The sequence below is a fragment of the Taudactylus pleione genome, unplaced genomic scaffold, assembly GCF_031769625.1.
Source record: "Taudactylus pleione unplaced genomic scaffold, aTauple2 ptg000407l, whole genome shotgun sequence".
Taxonomy (NCBI): Eukaryota; Metazoa; Chordata; class Amphibia; order Anura; family Myobatrachidae; genus Taudactylus; species Taudactylus pleione.
In genome coordinates, this window is record NW_028284809.1 from 3,515,704 (window position 1) to 3,538,930 (window position 23,227).

Consider the following 23,227-nt stretch of genomic DNA (forward strand, 5'->3'; position numbering starts at 1 on the left):
ACCTACCGCTCCTCATGTCAGTCACCACGCCTCCAATTAGCTCACTGTCTGACCTCCTGCTCCATATGTCAGTCACTACGCCTCTAATTAGCCCACCGTCTGACCTCCTGCTCCACATGTCAGTCACTACGCCTCTAATTAGCCCACCATCTGACCTCCCGCTCCTCATGTCAGTCACCACGCCTCTAATTAGCCCACTGTCTGACCTCCCGCTCCTCATGTCAGTCACCATGCCTCCAATTAGCCCACTGTCTGACCTCCCGCTCCTCATGTCAGTCACAATGCCTCTAATTAGCCCACTGGCTGACCTCCCGCTCCTCATGTCAGTCACCACGCCTCTAATTAGCCCACCGTCTGACCTCCTGCTCCTCATGTCAGCCACCACGCCTCTAATTAGCCCACCGTCTGACCTCCTGCTCCTCATGTCAGTCACCACGCCTCTAATTAGCCCACTGTCTGACCTCCCGCTCCTCATGTCACCACGCCTCTAATTAGCCCACTGTCTGACCTCCCGCTCCTCATGTCAGTCCCCACGCCTCTAATTAGCCCACTGTCTGACTTCCCGCTCCTCATGTCAGTCACTACGCCTCTAAGTAGACCACCGTCTGACCTCCCGCTCCTCACATCAGTCACCACGCCTCTAATTAGCCCACTGTCTGACCTCCTGCTCCTCATGTCAGTCACCACGAATTAGCCCACTGTCTGACCTCCCGCTCCTCATGTCAGACACCATGCCTCTAATTAGCCCACTGTCTGGTCTCCCGATCCTCATGCCAGTCACCACGCCTCTAATTAGCCCACTGTCTGACCTACCGCTCCTCATGTCAGTCACCACGCCTCCAATTAGCTCACTGTCTGACCTCCTGCTCCACATGTCAGTCACTACGCCTCTAATTAGCCCACCGTCTGACCTCCTGCTCCACATGTCAGTCACCATGCCTCTAATTAGCCCACTGTCTGACCTCCCGCTCCTCATGTCAGTCACCACGCCTCTAATTAGCCCACTGTCTGACCTCCTGCTCCTCATGTCAGTCACCACGCCTCTAATTAGCCCACCGTCTGACCTCCTGCTCCTCATGTCAGCCACCACGCCTCTAATTAGCCCACTGTCTGACCTCCTGCTCCTCATGTCAGCCACCATGCCTCTAATTAGCCCACCGTCTGACCTCCTGCTCCTCATGTCAGTCACCACGCCTCTAATTAGCCCACTGTCTGACCTCCCGCTCCTCATGTCACCTCACCTCTAATTAGCCCACTGTCTGACCTCCCGCTTCTAATGTCAGTCACCATGCCTCTAATTAGCCCACTGTCTGACCTCCCGCTCCTCATGTCAGTCACCACGCCTCTAATTAGCCCACTGTCTGACTTCCCGCTCCTCATGTCAGTCACTACGCCTCTAAGTAGACCACCGTCTGACCTCCCGCTCCTCACATCAGTCACCACGGCTCCTCTGCAGCTGGTGCTAACATGTCTACTCTCCCACGAGAGCCAGGAGGCTCCCAAAAATCAGGTGGCGCTCCCGGAAAAAAAAGGGCAAGTCTCCCGGAGCTGCCCGTCCCCAGTTGCCTACTTGCTGGATGAAGTGGGCGATCCGGGCGGCAGATGCTGCAATTTGAATTGCGTCATTGTAGCCAAGCCCTAAACTACCAGCGGGGAGCATGGCCACGATGACGAGATTGCTCCGCCACGACCCCATGCTACCTCCTATGCCAATACATGTCTGTTATCCCGGTTTGGTTGGGAGCTTCCTGAAAATCGTGTGCCGCTCCTGACTTCCCGGAACAGTAGGCATATGTCCTGGGAAGAAATTTCCCCCTCCCACCCGCCGGATGTAACAGTAAAAATATTTACCTGCATCGGGGGCGCGGGGGGCCTGATGACGTGATTCACGCTAAGTTGCGCCATCGTGGCCCCGCCCCCGGCGACACAATGTCAAAATTACAGGCATTATGTTGCCAGGGGCAGGGCCGCGATGACGCGATCATGATGTCACGCCCCCGGCCCACCCTCTATTCTTTGCCACACCTCCCAACTGTGTCGAGCTGGCTGCTTCTCCCGCAAGAGGCAGCCAGAAAGTCGGCGAGCCTGCCTATGCAGCATCATGCCCCCTATATCACACCACGAGACCCGCACCGTCCTCCTCCTGTTAAAGGGTTGTTGGTGCCGGGAAACCCCCCCCTAGGTGGTCTACTGGTGCACATTCGCTTTCTGATATTTCACAGAATAAAGTCATGGAAGATGCACTATGCAAATTGCCGCAGTACTGTCACCCCCTCTTCATAGACTGCAATTCATATGGCATTATGGTATGAGGGGGCAGAGATGAATGACGAGATATACCTGGACCCACCCCATCTGCTGTCCCGGAGGGGAGAATATAAATGTAGGCAAGTATGTGTCCCGCATTGTCAAGCAGCATGTGCTATTATAGAAATAGATAGTTACTAGCTAGTTACCATTTCCGTGTTAGTGTCTCTTTAAGTAGCAAAGGAGCTTCGGTGACTCATTAGGGGAATTCTCTCTCAGTAAAACAGACTTTCCAGCACACAGATTATTACAGACTTTCAAGTGGACAGAGGCAACAAGTGAGTTTGCTCATACTCAGTAATCCTGTAAGTGTTATTAATGTGTATTGCTAGGATGTCAGTCTGCATTACATAGGTCAGGACAAAGCTGCAGGAATCATGTGTGTATAATATATCTCCTGTCTGCCTAGCTGCCATCTCATTGACTCTGTTGTCATCACTGTCTAACATTGGGTATGAGAGTTATATAGCACCAGGCAGGTGGGACATACATTGAAGGAGATAGGTTCATAAAATGGGGAACGGGAGATAAAAACAAAACAAAAATGCTCGGGTGATCTTTGCTAAAATTAGCATATTTTCGCTGCTGCGGTGCATACACACAGCTGTAATCACAGCTGCGATCGCATTACACTGGCACATGTAGTTCACAAGTCACATGAGTCAGTTCCTCTAAACTACCACAGGTGGCACTGCCGCACTCAAATATTTATTTAATTATTACCATTATATAGCGCACCCATATTCTGCAGCGCTTTTCAGAGCATATTTGGCCACTCACATCACTCCCTGCCCCAGTGGAGCTTACACTCTATGGGCCTGATTCAGAGCCGGACGCTATTTGCGCTCGCTCGTCCAGAAAAAGGGGCTGCTATTTAAATTAACCGTTCGCTCTTTGCGGTCTGTTCACGCCTCTATGTCTGAACGAGCGAACAAAACATGCAAACGTAATTTTGAAAAAAACGCCCCCTGGCCGCTCGCATCATATGTCATGTCCGCTATTTATTAGATTAATCGAGTACATCGGACGGCGTATGAACTGCTCGCTATTCTTGTGGTTAGTTTTTCCTACCACAATCATGCGAGCAGTTCTGACTATAAAACAACCAAGTGACGTGGTCGATGACGCTGCTTTAGTAATTATGCACACCCTTAAAACGCCCGTTTTGACCGTTTGGCACGCCTGCGTTCGGATCTCCACTCCTCGTTTTCAAGCACCTTCCCCTTTTACCACCCACAAACGCCTCCTTCTGTCACTCAAAATAGTAGGCATTCGCTATTTAGCGAGCACACGATTTTCGGCCGCACTGACTGGTTTGCGCATGCGTATTACAATCCGTACGCATGCGCAGTTGTGCGAACATCGGTCGGAACGAACGAGTGGCCGCTTACGAGCGGCTCTGAATCAGGCCCTATATTCCCTACCACATGCTCACACACATACACAAATATTCCCTACCACAAGCTCACACACATATACACACTAGGGTTAATTTTTGTTGGGAGCCAATTAACCTACCTGTGTATTCTTGGAGTGTGGGAGGAAACCGAAGTGCCCCCCACGCAAGCACAGGGTGCACATACAAACTCCATATAGTTATAGTAGTGAATTGAACCCATGACCTGTGAGGCAGTAATGCTAACCATTACACACTCTGTGCTGCCCAGATATATGTTTTATATGGAGCTGAACTACATTGTCATGTATCAAACCTTCAAGAGAGATTAAGGGTCTGATTCAGAGCCGCTCGTAAGCGGCCGCTTGCTCGCACCGAGTGATGTTCGCACATCTGCGCATGCGTATGGGTCGCAATGCGCATGCGCCAACCAGTCAGTGCGGTCGGAAATCGTGTGCTCGTAAAACAACGAGGGGCTGGTAATTTGAGTGACAGAATGAGGCGTTTGTGGGTGGTAACAGGGGAAGGTGCTTGAAAACAGGGAGTGGAGATCCGAACGCAGGCGTGCCAAACGGTCAAAACGGGCGTTTTAAGGGTGTGCATAATTAACAAAGCAGCATCATCGACCACGTAACTTGGTTGTCTTTGAGCCTGAACTGCTCGCAGTGATAGCGGTAGGAAAATCCTACCACAAGAATTGCGAGCAGTTCATACGCCTTTCGATGTACTCGATTAATCTAATAAATAGCGGAAATGACGTATGATGCGAGCGGCCAAGGGGCGTCTTTACAAAATAGCGAGCACATGTTTCGGACGCTCGCTCAGACATAGAGGCGTCAACAGACCGCAAAGAGCGAGCGCTCAATTTAAATATCCAGACCCTTTTTCTGAATGAGCGAGCGCAAATAGCGTCCGGCTCTGAATGAGGTCCTAAGTGTAAAAGTTGCTCATAGCAACCAATCAGATTCGGTCATTTTATAGGATGTGCTACTGTAGATAAATGACAGAAGCTGATACTACTGACACACACTGTGTGAATTTTCTTGATATGATAATTACCAAAAGTGAAGGTAGATTATTCTCACAGATAGAAAAAATATCTTATTGGCGAGTAGTGCACATCCAGACCCGCTTAAAAATTATTTACCTTTCTCACAATTCTTGCGAGCTATGACCCTAAGTCCCCCCCAGGAGCCCTAAACCAAAACCCTTTCCCTGTACTGCGCATTATCGGTGATAATTTATCGCTGATGACATCATTTTCGCCTATTTAAATTATCCCCGTATTCAATTAAATTGACTTTTCGCCAGTGCGAAAAGTCAATGTAAAAAAACCAGGGGATAATTTTTCGCCAGACTTTAGCTAGCGAAAAAAAGTGCAGAATTGGGGTTTAGGGGCACAGGCTTAAAAAAAATAGCCTGCACACTTGGAAATGCCCCCTAAAAACAATCTGTGTTAAAAAAAAATAATAATAAATCGGGACACCCCAAAAAATATTTTACATTTTGGGGTTTAAATAAAAAAGGAAAGCGGGAACACATCCTAGAGTACCAAAATAGATTCCAGAGGGGTTCGGTAGTATGTGGCAGGTGTTTTCTTCATTGCGGGGAGTAGCGGCAGGTGCATTTTTTTATTCATTTTTTAAAATCCTTTTAGGGAAAAATATGCTTGCACCCATTTTCATGTACCCCAAATTTGTTGGGCATAGTTATCTTTCCCCCCAAAAATTGCTAAATGCTCTTCTACATCAATTTCTTCAAGTCGCATTTATGCACCTGCCGCGACTATTTAAAATCCCGACTTCCCTTCTGCATGCAAAACGGGGTTACCCACAGTGATCCCACATGTCTGTACATCTTTAGGGGGGTCCCAGGATGATTTCCTGTAAATTCCCGTTTTTTTTCGCCGATCCAAGTTTCGCCGGGTCCCATTTTCGCGTCCTTTTAAATTGAATACGGGGAATATCGGGCACGCGCGCAATACTTTTCCGCCTGGAAAACAAGTGAAGGAGGCGAAAAGTCCAGCAGGCAAAAAGTCTGGACTTTTCGCCTCAAATTGAATACGGGCCTAAGCTGTTTGTGCTTTTTGTAGCTGATTGAAGAGCCTATTGCAAATATATTGCTTAAATGCATTAGGTTTTGCTGTGTTATACTGCCTCTATTTTTCTGAAAAAACTGTCAGTTATAACTGTGAAGTTTGTCACATTACATTGTTACTTTATATGACTATAGGTGCCCATACATCTGCGGCTGATCGCCGCGATGCAGGGCTTAGATCGGAAATTTTCGATCGCCCACCATCGATGTTCTGCGATCCGTCGCCGGATCGCAGACATTTGACATGTTAAGTGTCCGCGATTTGACAATTGCGATCATTTTTTGATCGCGATCGTCAAAACGCCAAAATCCGACATGTTGGATTTCTGCGATCCTGCGATGCCGGGTTGCAGCATCGCGGAATCGCGGTAATCCATCGCATATGTATGGGGCCCATTAGGGAAGTGCTCCAATTAACATCCAGCTGCAGGTCTGTAGGGGTTAAATTGTACATCACATATACTTGTGAAGACTGGGCTGCCCATCCCCCTCTCTCCTAATTAATTAGGGACACTCAGCTGCAGTTGAGCGCTGGCTGAGGGGAAATTTGGTCTATCTGTGAGTATACCTTTTTCCTAGGAAGGTATATAGCACTGGAATCCTACCAACTATGGTTGTTTGTGTTTCAGTGCCTATTTGTATGCATTGCACTTATATCCTACCAATGTGACCGCGATTTAGTGCCTATTTGCAAATATATTATATGCAGGTAGATCCTAACAAACTGATGTGTTCAGGTAGTTGATTTTAATGTCCTTTTCCAAATATATGTCTTCATGTACTGTAGATCTTACCAAACTAATGTGTTTAGGTAGTTGATTTTAATGTCCTTTGGCAAGGATTTTGTGTGACTTATGCTACTGTTGAAGAAAAAGTTTTTACTTTTTGTTTCTTCCTAACCCCCAAACTACCGGTGTAAGGGGTTATAGAGTGCTTAATATTTATTTTATTTCTGTGAAGGGGGTCACTTGGCATTGTTAACCCTACACTTGTTGTAGGTTACTTGCAAATGTTTTCTCAGGAGGCTTGGTTAGTCTTCCTGTATACCTCTCCTTGGATGGCCGGGTTATACAGAGCTCGATATCCTAATTAGGGCCGTATTCAATTTGGAGCGAAAAGTCAGTTTCGGCAAAACTTTTTCGCCGATGACGTCATTTTCCCGATTTAATTTATCTCCGTATTCAATTTCACCCACTTTTCGCCGGTGTGAAAAGTTTGCGCATTGTAACCAGCGGAAAAGTATCGGCAATGAATGCCCTGCGGGAAAAAGTGCAGAATCGGGTTTTGGGGTGCAAAATTGCGGCAACCCCCTGAACCCTTTGTACACCCCCCTTGACGCTAATTGCGTAAAAGAAAATGCAAAAAATAACCACTAAAGACACCCCAAAAAAAGCACTTTGAAAGAATGGGTGAAAAAAAATCAAAGTGGGGGTACAAAATAGCTTTTGGGGGTGTCTGGAAGTATGGGGGAGGTGTATTTTTTATAGCAGGTGCTTGCTGAAGGTGCGTTTTTGGTGCTATTTAATGCTTTCCTTTAGCAACTTTAAAATATGCTTGCACTCATTTTCATGTACCCCAAATTTGATGGGACTACTTCCCCCCCCCCCCCCCCAAAAAAAAATTGCTAAATACTATTCTTCACCGCTGTCACCAAAGACGCTAAATAGCACCTAGTGAGACCATTCAAAGACTCCAAATACCTTCAGCAGGGCTAATCGGGGGTAGCCATAGTGAACCCACATGTCAGAGCATCTTTTCGGGGGTCTCAGGCTGATTTCCCCAAAACCGTCAGAACTTTTTGGCGGTTTTTGATTTTGCCGGGTCCCGTTTTCGCACATTTGCAATTGAATACGGGGATACGCGGGTACGCGTGCAATACTTTTTCGGAGGTAAAACCTCCGATGACGGCAAAAAGTCCGGCCTCGGACTTTGCGCTCCAAACTGAATATGGGCCTTAGCCATGTGTGCATGTTCGTAGTTGACTAAGAGCTTATTGTGTGTGTGTGTGTATGTATGTATGTGTGTATGTATATATATATATATATATATATATATATAATTTATTTTTTTTGCATTGTATGTGACTTGTGTAGATCTGTTGTGTGTTATACTGCTGTTATTCCTGAATAACTGACAGTTATAAACAATCACTGCTGTTTCTCGTCATAAGCCCTCTGCTACAGGTGTGCGGGTTATTTTGGGTATGAAACACTGTCACATTGTATTATATTACTTTGCATAACATTAGGGATATTGTGATGTCCAAAGAAAACGAGAAGCGGGAGGCAGAAGCCCCTGTGCTGGTTTCATGTATGGTGGGTTGTCCCCTCAGGATTTCATACAGAATAGATTATGTGGTCACTGTTACAAGGAGTCACCACATTAGTCCGGCCTACCAGCTCCTGGGCAGGACCCCCTTGGGCTTCTTTTTCCCAGATCATGGCCCTGTATACCTCTGCTTTGGTGGCCAGCTCAAAATCACCCTACGCACCCTACGAATCTACATGGATCGCACCAACTCCGTTAGGAAATCGGATTCTCTTTTTGTGTTGTATGGCTGTCATAAGCGAGGCTGGCCAGCTAACAAACACTCTAGCTAGGTGGCTTCGTACGACAATTTCTCAAGCTTACACACAAGCTGATCTCTCTGTTCCAAACACAGTGACAGTACATTCTACTCGATCCATGACACCATCGTGGGCGTTTAGTCATGGACCTCGAAGAAATAGAGTTAACAAAGGTATGTTATACCATAACTCTTAATATATTGGTTTGGCTTACTAGCCAGCCTTAGGGCTAATGTAATAGCTTGCAATTTTCAGCCGCTGCAGGGATCTATGCAAGTCTCCCAGTATTTTCGAAGTCTCAATCATTTTAAAGGCTAAACCAGCTTGTCCACAATTAACATTAATAAATAAAATAGTCCTCTTGTAATGTTTAGTCCTCCTGTCTATCTAAATGCAAATACTGTTGGGAAACAATCAGCATGAGATGTGATGTATATCCATGTCACTGTATTGTATTGTTCAGTAACTTTCAATTCACCCAATCCACAGCCGGCGTTCCAGCGTTCAGCCATGGAGCCGTCATCCTGCAGATTCCTGTATGAGCAGCTGGTCATCCTGTTCTATGGCCATCAGTGTAAGGAGTGTGAGGAGGCCCATGACAATCACACAGAACGTTGCGCTGCCCCGGTGCCGCAGCCTGGACACATGGATCAGTCACATGAAGTACTGCCGAGCTGGGATGACCTGCGAAAGTAAGATGACAGTGATACGTGTACATGACATGCAGTGCCATATATGTATAGACGCAGGGGCGTAACTAGGCCAAGGGGGGACTCATAGCAATATTTTCACGGGCCCCCCAAGGTCCTCATCCCCGCACTCCCCAACTTACTTGCTCCGTGGTCGCACTGCGCAGGGCAGCCACACCTCCTCTCCCGGGCGGCTCCATCTCTCCTCACTGACTGATGCTGGGAGGAGGTAACCACGCTTCCTTCCAGTATAAGTCAGTGAGGAGAGCCGGAGCCAACCGGGAGGACGCGACCACGGAGCAGGTAAATTGAGGAGGGTGCGGGTGGGGGAGTATGTAGGGGGGACCAAAGCCTGGCACCGTAACTGCAGGGGGAGGGCTGGGCCCCAGGTCGGTCCGGGCTACATAGCAGCCGCACTCCCTGCACCTATAGTAGTTGCGCCACTGTATAGACGCTTTCACAGGCCCCATCTCCAGGTTCTCATAGCCCCTAAATATACCGATCCCCAAAACTCTATCCATCATCCTGCGGGATCTGTGCTGCCTTGTAAATAAATGATGATGATTGCCTTATTGCCAGCAAAATGTTAATATCTGTTCCCCTACCTCTCCCATAGAATGCGCCCCCTGACTCTTTGTACTAATGACAGGCAGTTACTTAGGGGTCTATGTACTAAGCAGTGTTAGGAGACAGAGTGAAAAGTGATAAGGTGCCAGCCAATCAGCTCCCACCTGTTATCTCACAGGCTGTGTTTGAAAAATGACAGTTGTGAGCTGATTGGCTGGTACCTTATCACAGACTTATCACTTTTCACTCTGTCTCCTAATGCTCCTTAGTACATAGACCCCTTAGGGGGAGATGTATTAACGGCAAAAATGTGGTAAAACCCCCGAAAATGCAGTTTTCGGGGGTTTTACCGTATTCCCCGTATGTATTAAGCCTGCTTCGCGTCGCTAGGTAACGCATTACCCAATAGAAGCCTATGGGCTTCTTAACGCGACGCTCGTGGCTGGGAGGGATCCGATCGGATCCCTCCCATGAGCCCCCGCGGCCTTCTGCGCATGCGCAGAAGGACTTCTCGGTGTTCAACCCGGAAGTCCCTCTGTCCGGCAGCATCGCAAAGGACAGCTCTCATCGAGAGAGCTGTCCTTTGCGAAATCCTTGGTATTGGTATGCACGCGAAGTCAAGGGGGATGTATCGCATCGGCGAAGTCGCCGTTAATACATCTCCCCCTTAGTCTATTATCTGTCTGCAGAGCTTCTCCACTCCAGCCCTTGGGACTTCATGTCGACAACATTATGTCAGGCTTGCCTACCCTCCCGATTTGGCCGAGAGCCTCCCGAATATCGGGTGCTACTCCCAGCCCCCCGGAAAGGCAGGCACGCCTCCCGACATTCCCCAACCTCCCTCCAGAATACACTAGAAATCCCTGCAGCGAGGGGGGGCGGTGACGTGATTTGCGCTGAATCGTGCCATCGTGGCCCCGCCCCCTGCTTCACAGTGCCAAAAATAACGGTATTGTGAAGAGGGGGCAGAGGCACAATGACGCGATCGTGTGGCCCCGCCCCCGGCTCCTCCCCCAGCGTGTCACAGCTGTCCGGACACGCACCCCCGCTGTTAGCCGACAAACAGCTGATTGTCGGCAAGTATGCATTATGTTAGTGTCGACATTGTGGATGCCGACATGGTAAATGTCGACACTGAGGCCCTGTTGTCATTCAGAACATATCCACATTCTCGTGTCGCCATTCTGATTGCTGACCTGGTGAATGTGGAACTGGTATACCACACCCTTTATTACTGGCTGACACATGTAAAGAGATTCACAGCTGGTTCTAATTATTTCACTTGTGATTCTGTGAGGAGACCTGGAAAACATGCACTGCTATTATGTCCTGAGGACTGGGATGGAAATGCACTGGATTAGAGATCTGGAAGGATATGATCCAATGACAAATGCCAGCACAGTGTATGCCCGAGAATGTCACATCATTGCATTTATTTGACCAATTTATTCCTAAATGTGAGCAGCTCATTACAAGCTCCCACACAAATCTGTAAAATGCATTGTATTGCAGGCACATCCCCTATATTACATACCTGGATAGTGGGCACACTGTGATCTAGAAATTTCCTGGTGTAGTCATATATTTATTTGTCTCTGAAAGTCACTAGTTCCAAACAGAGTCGTAACAAGGGATCTAAGCGCCCTCTGTCGGCCTCGCAACATGATGATGTCACGCATAAGGGGCGGGAGAGTTTGGAAGATGCTCCGGGCAGCTGTAATTACAGCAGGGTGTCTCCCTGTAGTGTCCAAAGGTTGCTGTGGGTGTCACTGCTGCAGCGATACAGGCTGCGTGGTGACGTTCCAGGCTCCCTGTTAGCCAGAAGCAAGGGCTGTGGGGACAGCAACGGTGCCACCCTTAGTTATGGCCCTGCTACAAAAGGTATGAGAGGGTTTTTGGTTTCATTTACAGACCATGTCATGTAGCATTTCACAATTGAATGTTCTCATTGTTTTTAATAATAGTTCCCAGCTGCCGATTTGTCCGAATAATCATATCACATTGGAGGGTCTGCAGGAAGGGAGATTGTCCCGTTATCCAGAGCCTGAGTAGAACGCGCAGGGAATGGCCTCAGGTAAGACACATTTTGAATCTTTTCAGAAGCCTTCTGGAATGTTGAGTATGTTAGTGCATGGAGACATCTGGTTGCCTTAGTAATGTGGGTGGTTGAGCATTTTTATAACATTGGTAAAAGTTTACCTACAATACAAAAGCTTTTCCATAAAGCGCCAAATGAAAAAGGTGTCATAGTTGTCCCATAGAGGAGGACAAGCTACCTCCCTAATCTCAGAGGTCATGGAAAAATCAGATCATTCTAGGTGAGCGCCCTCCCAGAGTGCAGCAAGCAAGCTTTCTAAATCCACCACTTTATCCACTTTATATAGTCTCGTCTTGCATGTGGGTGCAACAGTGGGATGCAGTCGGGATGCCGACGGTCTAAATGCTGACCATCGGCATCCCGACTGTCTAATCCTGGCAAGTGTCTAATGACCGGCGTCGAAATCCCAACGCCGGCTATTAGACCTATGCCGGGAGCCCGATACCCGGCTTACCGAACGAAGGCAAGCAGGGCGCCGAGCACGGACAGCTGAAGGGGGGGGGGGGGAGGTTAGGTTAGGGGACTTAGGGTTAGGCACCCCCCCGGGAGGTTAGGGTTAGGCTAGGGGAAGGGTGGGTTAGGCCCCCCCCCCCCCCCCCTCCGGGAGACTTAGGTTTAGGCTGCGTAGAAGGGGGGTTAGGTTTCGGCACTTAGAGGGTGGTTAGGCACCTCTAAGGGAGGGTTAGGGATAGGGGGGGAAGGTTAGGGTAGTAAATGCAAAATATACTTACCTGTCGGGATCTTCACTGTTGGGCTTCGGCTGTCGGGCAGTGAATCATACTGATTCCCCTAAAGATGGACCAAACCGTCCATCTATAGGAACCTACAGTGACTAAATTAAATTCCCTAGCTTAGCTTTGCGGATCATGACAGCTGCGTCTGAAGAAGTACGAAGGTTTGCGCCATCTGATGCAAGAGTTTGGAAGTATCAAGGGTGAATTTAGCGCACGAGTGTCCCTACGGTTTGGTCCATCTATAGGAACCTACTTGTTTTTTTTCGCCAAATTAGCGCAAGTTTGGATTTATCTTATTGGCTATCCAAAACACGTGGGAGTCAGCCAATAAGATTCAGTTTTTAGATCCGAATTTAACTGAGCCAAAACCGAACCACCCATCTCAATAATATCTATAGTGAAGAATAATCTGATCACTTCAGCACCTTTAATGCTAAAAGTTATATGTAGTGGGTATAAAAAGTTGATGACTTGTGGGCACAGCCTGCTAATTTCTGCTGATTATAGTCTATAATGCTTTAGTTATTGCTTAATATAATAATCTGGTCAATGCTAGGTATAATGTGCCAATCACTTCTAGGTGTATTGTGCCAATCCTTGCTAAACATAATGTGCCAATCCCAGCTAGACGTAATGTGCCACTCACTGCTAGGTTTAATGTGCCAATCGCTACTAGACGTAATGTGCCTATCACTGCCCATCACTGCTAGGTGTAATGTGCCAATCGCTACTAGATGTAATGTGCCAATCACTGCTAGACGCAATGTGCCAATCACTGCTAAACTCAATGTGCCAAACACTGCTCGACATAATGTGCCAATCACTGCTAGGTGTAATGTGCCAATCACTGCTAGGTGTAATATGCCAATCACTTCTAGACATACTGTGCCCATCACTGCTAGACGTAACCCGCCATTCACTGCTAGGTGTAATGTGCCCATCACTACTAGGTGTAATGTGCCCATCACTGCTAGGTGTAATGTGCCCATCACTGCTAGGTGTAATGTGCCCATCACTGCTAGGTGTCATTTGCCCATCACTGTGTCAGGATTCTGCCTGGGATCAGCTGTTACTTACCGTAGCGCTGGCTTCCCCTCATTAGCGAGAGCAGTGAGACGTCAGGCGCAGCAGTAGGTGACTTGCTGAGTATTCTCCCCGGGGCCCAGGTGACTGTCTCACAATCCTCCATATCGGAGTTCCTGCGGCGATGGTCATGGGCGCAGCCATCTTGGCTGAATCACCTGATAGATTCTTATCCAGTGGTAGCTGTGTCAGTTTTCAGCTGACTTGCTCATCCAATGGACAGATACCTGGCGGTATAAATAGGACTCCAGGTGAGCAGGTAATTGCCTTATCAACTTCGTTATTCCCAGATGGTTGCTGTTTGCTTCATTCCAGGCTTCACATGCAATCTTCCAGACTCTTCACAGTGGTATTTCCAGTGTATCCCCAGTACATCTCCTTCGTACTGAGTCCTAGTGATTATTTCAAGTGCCTTTACCTGTGTATTATTTACAAGAGCCATATCTTTGTACAGCAGAGCTACAGAACACCTTGCCTGTGTACAATTCCAAGTGCCACCTTTTGGTGCAGCAGTGTGTCAGAATACCTTTGCTTGTGTACTTGGTACGCACAGTATTGTACAAGTACGGATCCTCCTTCTCCTCGAGTCAGCAGCATATCGTCATTCTCCGGTGTTAGCTACTGAACATACTCCTCAGTGGATTTCCTTTCTCTGGTCTCCCACAGCACTTCTTCAAGAAACATTTCTATTGTGCTTCTCGGTACTAGTGGTACAGAGATTATATTTCCAGTGGGCCATAGCGGTGTATCTTTTTTCTATTCACACTCGCATCAGATCTCTGACCTGGGGACCGTGACCTGCTTGTTGGAGGAAGCTGAAACCCATATCCCGCTTGGAGGTGTCACTGGTGAACACCTCCCGGCAGGTTAGGCTCCGCACCCTAGGCCAGGTCTCATCAACACCCGATGCTTGTGGACGAGGAGACTGAACATCCAGGTTCCTCGCTCCTGACTCCTTCATTGACTCGGGACCACCACTTCCAGCCCCTCAGTAGGGGACTCCAGGACGCTAAACGTGACACACTGCTGGGTGTACTGCGCCAATCACTGCTGGGTGTACTGCGCCAATCACTGCTGGGTGTACTGCGCCAATCACTGCTGGGTGTACTGTGCCAATCACTGCTAGGTGTAATTAGGGGCGCCAAGAGGGGGGGGGGAGCGGGTACTGTTTCCCCGGGCTTGCTGGAGGGGCCCGGTGGGGGCCCGGGTCCGGCACCGCTCCCCATCCCTCTTAAGTCACTGCAGCCCAGCACATGCTGCTGTGTGCCGGGCTGCAGTGGGAGACTGCATGCGGCTGTTAAGCAACAGCCGCGGCAGCCTCCCTATGCCTGTGGGGGGGATTGATCACACTGAGCGCACCCCCCCCCCCCCAGGGCTTGCCACGGGGCTAAGGGGCTCTCAGCGCACCCCTCCCCAGGGCGCAGCGGTGCTGAAAAATATTTAATTAAATTTTTTTTTTCCTAAGCGGGCATGGCCACGCCTCCCACTATTAGGCCACACCCCCGGGCGCGGCGCTGCTCTCGGCAGCCCTGGGTGTAATGTCAGTTATTGAGTATAACATGCTGATAACCATTGTGTGTACTGTACTTGACATTGCAGGGTATAGTGTGTTGACACATGACAGCGGTTGGGATTAATGTATTTATAATACCCCTTTTACACCAAAGTCCCCGGGTCTGACGCGGGATTTGGAACACGTTTCCAACCCAGATCAGACCCCCTTTTACACTGCGGCGCCGACCTGGGCTGTGCCCGATTCGGCGCCATTCACACCTGACCCGGGTCAGCACTGACCCGACTGTCCAGCGAAGGTGACCAGCGCTTTTTCCCCTCCCTCCCCTCCGTGACCTACTTACCTTATCCTGCAGCGGTCCGGAGGCAGGGAGAGCAGGTGGGGTGCGCTGCTTCGTGCTGCTCGGACAGGCGCTGCTTGCAGTGGCCGCTTGGAGATGATGTCATCTCCAAGCGCCACTGAAGCCGGCCAATCAGGCGGCATGCGGCGCGACCCGGGTCATCATGAGCCGGGCCGAGCCGTTTACATTGCAGGGTGACACGGGAACAACCCGCGCTCAACCCTGCAATCGAGCAGGGTCGGATCCCCGGGTCACTGGACCCGGGTTGATCCGGTTACATCGACTAAAATCCCGGGGTTATGCGCGTTTACGTACATCAACCCGGGATATTTCAGTCGGTGTAAAAGGGGTATTAGTGTTAGTTATAATATTAAAGGTATCACAAAGTGTTGAGTGTTGTACACTGCTAAATATGATGTATTGTTTACTGCTGGGTGAAATGTGCTGGTCAGTACAGTGTGTAAATTGCTAGTCGTTACTGGGCGTAATATGCTGGTTATCACTTTATAATGAATTAACCATTACTGATTATTACTGTTTATGAGTAGTCTGGACATTGCTGGATATATTGTATTGGTCACTGTTGGGTGAGATGTGCTGGTAAATATATAGTGCCCCCCTTTATATAGTGCCCCCAGCAGTAGTCTCTTCCCCCCCCCCCCATGCAGTTTTCCCAGTAGTGGTCCCCTTATGCAGGCACCCTGTAGTGATCCCCCCTATCCAGTGCCCCCAGTAGTGGTCCCCCGAGTGCAGTGCCTCTAGTAGTAGGCCCCTTTTATAATGCCCCCAGTGGTAGTTCCCCCCCAAGTAGTAGTCCCCAGTAGAGGTTCCCCCTCCCGATTAAGTGCCCCCAGTAGTAGTCCCCCCCCCAGTAGAGGTCCACCCAATAATGGCACCCCCAGTAGTAGCCACCCCCCTCCCCCATTGTGCAGATAGGTTAAAATATATATATATATATAAGTAGAGGAGGAAGGTGCGGCACTCTGGCATATGAAGAAATGGCAACACGCAGTGGTTGTTAATATATATATATACTTACCTGAATCCACGCTGCTCCTGTCCGCGACGCCACTCCCGGCCGCCAGTCCGCCCGGCTGGCGCGCTCAGCATTATGGGACAGACGTCATGACGTCAGTCCCATTACCCACTGCAGGAGCCGGACGGAAGTCCGGCTCTTGCAGTGGGTGCTGCAGCAGTCAATGAGAGTCTATCTGACTCTCATTGGCTGCTGTTTAACACACGCATCGCTGCCAGCGATGCGTGTGTTATGCACAGCCTGAGCCCGCCTCCTAGCGCTATTGGGCAAGCGCTCAGGGGGAGAGAACGGGCTCAAGCGTGCAGCACAGGACCGGCGCTGGAAGCCTAGCGCTGGTCCTGTGTAAATGTGTAGCGCTGACCGCACTCATTGCGGTTGGCGCTACACTGGCTAACTAGGGAGGGCGGGCCGGTACCGTGGCCAGCGGCGCCGGTCCAACGGCGCCCAGGGCACGCACCCTGCTCGCCCTGCCCTAGTTACGCCACTGCTGCTGGGTACAGCCATGGCCAAAAGTTTTGAGAATGACACAAGTATTGGTTTTCACAAAGTTTGCTGCTTCAGTGTTTTTAGACCTTTTTGTCAGATGTTACGATGGTGTACTGAAGTAACATTACAAGCATTTCATAAGTGTCACAGGCTTTTATTGACAATTACACTAAGTTTATGCAAAGAGTCAATATTTGCAGTGTTGACCCTTCTTTTTCAAGACCTCTGCAATTCGCCCTGGCATGCTGTCACTCAACTTCTGGGCCACATACTGACTGATGGCCGCACATTCTCGCCTACTCAATGCTTGGAGTTTGTCGGAATTTGTGGGTTTTTGTTTGTCCACCCGCCTCTTGAGGATTGATCACAAGTTCTCAATGGGATTAAAGTCTGGGGAGTTTCCTGGCTATGGACTCAAAATCTTGAGGTTTTGTTCCTCGAGCCACTTAGTTATCACTTTTTTTTAATCATGTAGATTTTTTATTGAAAAATTTTCTACATATTTTAAACAAAACAAAAACAAAAAAAAATTTAACCATATAAGTGTTGCCAGTAAAAAAGGAAAAGAAAGTGGTACAATTAAATACCAAAATATACAGTCAGAGAAGTATCAGCTGTAAGCCGAACTTGAAATCACAAATATAGCAAAACTTGTGTCATTCTCAAAACTGTTGGCCATGGCTGTATAACGAGTTGGTAATTGCTGGGTATAACATGTTGGTCACTGCTGGGTTAGGTGTCTGATAAACGCTAACTAACATTTAGTTGCCATTACTGGGAATAATGTGTTGTTTTTTTGCAGGGTGAAAAGTTCTGGTAGCTTCTACTAAAACTTGGTTACTACTAGTAATAATATAGACAAGTTAAAATGTGTTGTTCACTTTTACTTGCTGTCCAATACTACATAATTAATAACCTAGACACCAAGAACTAGCCTTCATCCAGGATCTACGTAGCTTTTTTTCAAGAACTAGCCTTCATCCAAGATCTACAGTAGCTTTTGTCCAAGAACTAGCCTTCATCCAAGAACTAGCCTTCATCCAAGATATAATGTAGCTTTTGTCCAAGAACTAGCCTTCATCCAAGATATAATGTAGCTTTTGTCCAAGAACTAGCCTTCATCCAAGAACTATCCTTCATCCAAGATCTACAGTAGTTTGTGTCCAATAACTAGCCTTTATCCTAAAATCTACAGTAGCTTTTGTCCAAGAACTAGCCTTTATCCAAGATGAATCGCTACTAGTGTTGGATTGTCTTTGACGTACCAAGTGTCTTGCGCCATATGTACAAAAAGGCCATGTAAATAATGACAATCTGTAAAATGTAATCTCATCCTGGGATTCATACATTTTAATTGGTATACTTTTAATACATTATGTAGCATTTGTTTTTTTTTTTACATTTCTAAAAATCATTAAATGTGACCTATTGTTCTGTGATTTATTTCTGTTTGTCATCCCTTTCAGAGACTATTACAGAAGATTGGTATGGGCTCAGCTAATCGATGGGTGTGTAAGGTCCACCAACAGTATCTGTTCGTGATGCTTCATGTCCGGACGTGTGAACATTTGCAGAACGCCAGATTGGCGCAGTGGGCTTGTGCGTTGTCTTCGTGTCAATTAATTAGGAGGTTACTCCAGCATGTACGGTCCTGCACAGATAGAAGCCAATGCCAGTGTAAGATGGGATAGTGGTAAATAAAAATAAATATACGGTTGATTGTGACAAGTAGTGAAGACCGAAGAAGTGGAGAAATTGCCCATAGCAACCAATCAGCTTCTACTGTAACTATTATTTTATAGAATGTACCTCAAAGCTGATTGGTTGCTAAGGGCAACTTCTTTTTTTTTAAATAGGTTTCCAGTTCACTGTGTCTCAAAATTCATCTGAAAGGAAATAATAATAATAACCTATTTTATCAAAATTGTCATTTAAGAGGCATTTTTATAAAAAAAAAATTTTTTGTGAAAAACCCTGCAACATGTAAGCATCCCCTGGATGTATGATGGGGGGGTTCCGCAGGAGATATCTTACCCTCTTTCCGATCGCAATAGCAGTTGCCATAGGTTCCTATTGGGGCAGCTATATTGCTAGATTTACCACGCTGTGACACGGCAGCTAACGCCATCTTAAGTTCTTTAGATGGCGTTTACCAGTGTAGCAGATCTCTCCCCAGCAATGGCAGCTCACACATAGGAAGTCTGATGATTACGCAGGCACAGTAGGCCGCCGGGGGTCTCGCAGCACAAAGTAAAGTGATTGGATCAGCGTTCACTGTAGTTTACACATCGCATGGACCAGCTCCTATCGGAACCCCTGTCGCTGGCTGTGTTTCTCAATACACCCCAACTGAATACCCCGCGATTAGCAGCAATAAGAAATTATAATTATTGGATTTAATGAAATCACAATAATTAATAAATATACCCTAAATATGAAAATATGGAATCTTAGTATCCCACAACACTCCCGCAAAACTGTCACCACATATACTTCATATGTATTTATTGTATGTAATAAATGCCACTTATAGCCTAACGCATCAATATGGCAGCAGTGTCGGAATGCAGAATGTTACTGTTTCTGTGGAGCACATTGGGGTGAACCTTGCTAAATGTAGGCTGGGTGCAGGAAAGAGCCCGTCTCTGCAAGAATAAGGGGGAATTTAGTAGGGGGCTGTGGAGCCCCTTTCCAAAGTACCACTACATTTGCCCTTAAATGGTTGCACAGGGGGAGAAAGTGAGTGGGCTCCATACATTTAGCATGAAATAAGTTACACTGAACGTCCACATTTCTGGAGTTTCATGTATGACTAGTGTCTGCTGCTCATGTATGACTAGTGTCTGCTGCTCATGTGTGACTAGTGCCTGCTGCTCATGTATGACTAGTGTCTGCTGCTCATGTATGACTAGTGTCTGCTGCTCATGTATGACTAGTGTCTGCTGCTCATGTATGAATGGTGCCTGCTGCTCGTGTGTGACTAGTGCCTGCTGCTCGTGTGTGACTAGTGTCTGCTGCTCATGTATGACTAGTGTCTGCTGCTCATGTATGACTAGTGTCTGCTGCTCATGTATGACTAGTGTCTGCTGCTCATGTATGACTAGTGTCTGCTGCTCATGTATGACTAGTGTCTGCTGCTCATGTATGACTAGTGCCTGCTGCTCATGTATGACTAGTGCCTGCTGCTCGTGTGTGACTAGTGCCTGCTGCTCATGTATGAATGGTGCCTGCCGCTCGTGTATGAATGGTGCCTGCCGCTCGTGTGTGACTAGTGTCTGCCGCTCGTGTATGAATGGTGCCTGCCGCTCGTGTGTGACTAGTGTCTGCCGCTCGTGTGTGACTAGTGTCTGCCGCTCGTGTGTGACTAGTGCCTGCCGCTCGTGTGTGACTAGTGCCTGCTGCTCATGTATGACTGGTGTCTGCTGCTCATGTATGACTAGTGTCTGCTGCTCATGTGTGACTAGTGTCTGCTGCTCATGTATGACTGGTGCCTGCTGCTCATGTGTGACTAGTGCCTGCTGCTCGTGTATGACCATACATGCCTACCCTCCCGGTTTTCGCGGGAGGCTCCCGATTTTTCGGGTAACCCCCCGCACCCCAGGTAGGGTAGGCATTTCTCCCACATTCTGCCCACTTCCTAGTGAAGTGGGCAGAATTAAGAGAATACCCGCGGCAATCGCGGGTCTACGAGAAGGGGGCGGGGCTTAAGCTGTGATTCTGCATGAATCACAGCATGTGGCCCCGCCCCTATGTAAATTGTGCCCAATCGTTGCAATTTTACCACGAGGGGGCGGGGCTTAATGACGCGAATCGTCAAGCCCCGCCCCCGTCGGCCCCCTGCTGCATCTCTTACCCGGGCTTCTCACGGGAAGAGAATGTTAAAGGTAGGCAACCCTGTGTATGACTAGTGTCTGCTGCTCGTGTGTGACTAGTGTCTGCTGCTCATGTATGAATGGTGCCTGCTGCTCATGTATGAATGGTGCCTGCTGCTCATGTGTGACTAGTGCCTGCTGCTCATGTATGAATGGTGCCTGCTGCTCATGTGTGACTAGTGTCTGCTGCTCAAGTGTGACTAGTGTCTGCTGCTCGTGTGTGACTAGTGTCTGCTGCTCATGTATGAATGGTGCCTGCTGCTCATGTATGAATGGTGCCTGCTGCTCATGTGTGACTAGTGCCTGCTGCTCGTGTGTGACTAGTGCCTGCTGCTCATGTATGAATGGTGCCTGCTGCTCATGTATGAATGGTGCCTGCTGCTCATGTGTGACTAGTGCCTGCTGCTCATGTATGAATGGTGCCTGCTGCTCATGTGTGACTGGTGTCTGCTGCTCATGTGTGACTAGTGTCTGCTGCTCGTGTGTGACTAGTGTCTGCTGCTCATGTATGAATGGTGCCTGCTGCTCATGTGTGACTAGTGTCTGCTGCTCATGTGTGACTAGTGCCTGCTGCTCATGTGTGACTAGTGCCTGCTGCTCATGTGTGACTAGTGCCTGCTGCTCATGTGTGACTAGTGCCTGCTGCTCATGTGTGACTAGTGCCTGCTGCTCATGTGTGACTAGTGTCTGCTGCTCATGTGTGACTAGTGCCTGCTGCTCGTGTGTGACTAGTGCCTGCTGCTCATGTATGAATGGTGCCTGCTGCTCATGTATGAATGGTGCCTGCTGCTCATGTATGAATAGTGCCTGCTGCTCATGTGTGACTAGTGTCTGCTGCTCGTGTGTGACTAGTGCCTGCTGCTCGTGTGTGACTAGTGCCTGCTGCTCGTGTGTGACTAGTGCCTGCTGCTCGTGTGTGACTAGTGCCTGCTGCTCGTGTGTGACTAGTGCCTGCTGCTCGTGTGTGACTAGTGCCTGCTGCTCGTGTGTGACTAGTGCCTGCTGCTCGTGTGTGACTAGTGCCTGCTGCTCGTGTGTGACTAGTGTCTGCTGCTCGTGTGTGACTAGTGTCTGCTGCTCGTGTGTGACTAGTGTCTGCTGCTCGTGTGTGACTAGTGCCTGCTGCTCGTGTCTGACTAGTGTCTGCTGCTCGTGTCTGACTAGTGTCTGCTGCTCGTGTCTGACTAGTGTCTGCTGCTCGTGTGTGACTAGTGCCTGCTGCTCGTGTATGACCATACATGCCTACCCTCCCGGTTTTCGCGGGAGGCTCCCGATTTTTCGGGTAACCCCCCGCACCCCAGGAAGGGTAGGCATTTCTCCCGCATTCTGCCCACTTCCTAGTGAAGTGGGCAGAATGAAGAGAATACCCGCGGCAATCGTGGGTCTCCGTGAAGGGGGCAGGGGCTTAAGCTGTGATTCTGCATGAATCACAGCATTTGGCCCCGCCCCTATGTAAATTGTGCCCAATCGCGGCAATTTTACCGCGAGGGGGCGGGGCTTAATGACGCGAATTGTCAAGCCCCGCCCCCGTGGGCCCCCTGCTGCATCTCTTACCCGGGCTTCTCCCGGGAAGAGAATGTTAAAGGTAGGCAACCCTGTGTATGACTCGTGCCTGCTGCTCGTGTGTGACTAGTGTCTGCTGCTCGTGTGTGACTAGTGTCTGCTGCTCGTGTATGAATGGTGCCTGCTGCTCATATATGAATGGTGCCTGCTGCTCATGTATGAATGGTGCCTGCTGCTCGTGTGTGACTAGTGCCTGCTGCTCGTGTGTGACTAGTGCCTGCTGCTCGTGTGTGACTAGTGCCTGCTGCTCGTGTGTGACTAGTGCCTGCTGCTCGTGTGTGACTAGTGCCTGCTGCTCGTGTGTGACTAGTGCCTGCTGCTCGTGTGTGACTGGTGCCTGCTGCTCGTGTGTGACTAGTGCCTGCTGCTCGTGTATGAATGGTGCCTGCTGCTCATATGTGACTAGTGCCTGCTGCTCGTGTATGAATGGTGCCTGCTGCTCGTGTATGAATGGTGCCTGCTGCTCGTGTGTGACTAGTGCCTGCTGCTCGTGTATGAATGGTGCCTGCTGCTCATGTGTGACTAGTGCCTGCTGCTCATGTGTGACTAGTGCCTGCTGCTCATGTGTGACTAGTGCCTGCTGCTCATGTGTGACTAGTGCCTGCTGCTCGTGTGTGACTAGTGCCTGCTGCTCGTGTGTGACTAGTGCCTGCTGCTCGTGTGTGACTAGTGTCTGCTGCTCGTCTGTGACTAGTGTCTGCTGCTCGTCTGTGACTAGTGCCTGCTGCTCGTGTGTGACTCGTGTCTGCTGCTCGTGTGTGACTAGTGCCTGCTGCTCGTGTCTGACTAGTGTCTGCTGCTCGTGTCTGACTAGTGCCTGCTGCTCGTGTGTGACTAGTGTCTGCTGCTCGTGTGTGACTAGTGTCTGCTGCTCGTGTG

General features: G+C 48.8%; 1 pseudogene across 1 annotated transcript in view; it reads left to right on the forward strand.

Annotated features, from left to right (window-relative positions):
* Window positions 1-2,537: 2,537 nt before the first annotated feature.
* The window catches only part of LOC148506379 (uncharacterized), a 46,924-nt pseudogene continuing 26,234 nt past the window's right edge, over window positions 2,538-23,227 (forward strand). The window contains exons 1-4 of the transcript XR_015869796.1: window positions 2,538-2,585; window positions 8,857-9,059; window positions 11,588-11,697; window positions 18,380-18,590. The product of XR_015869796.1 is annotated as an uncharacterized LOC148506379 (transcript). The remainder of the gene's footprint in view (window positions 2,586-8,856; window positions 9,060-11,587; window positions 11,698-18,379; window positions 18,591-23,227) is intronic.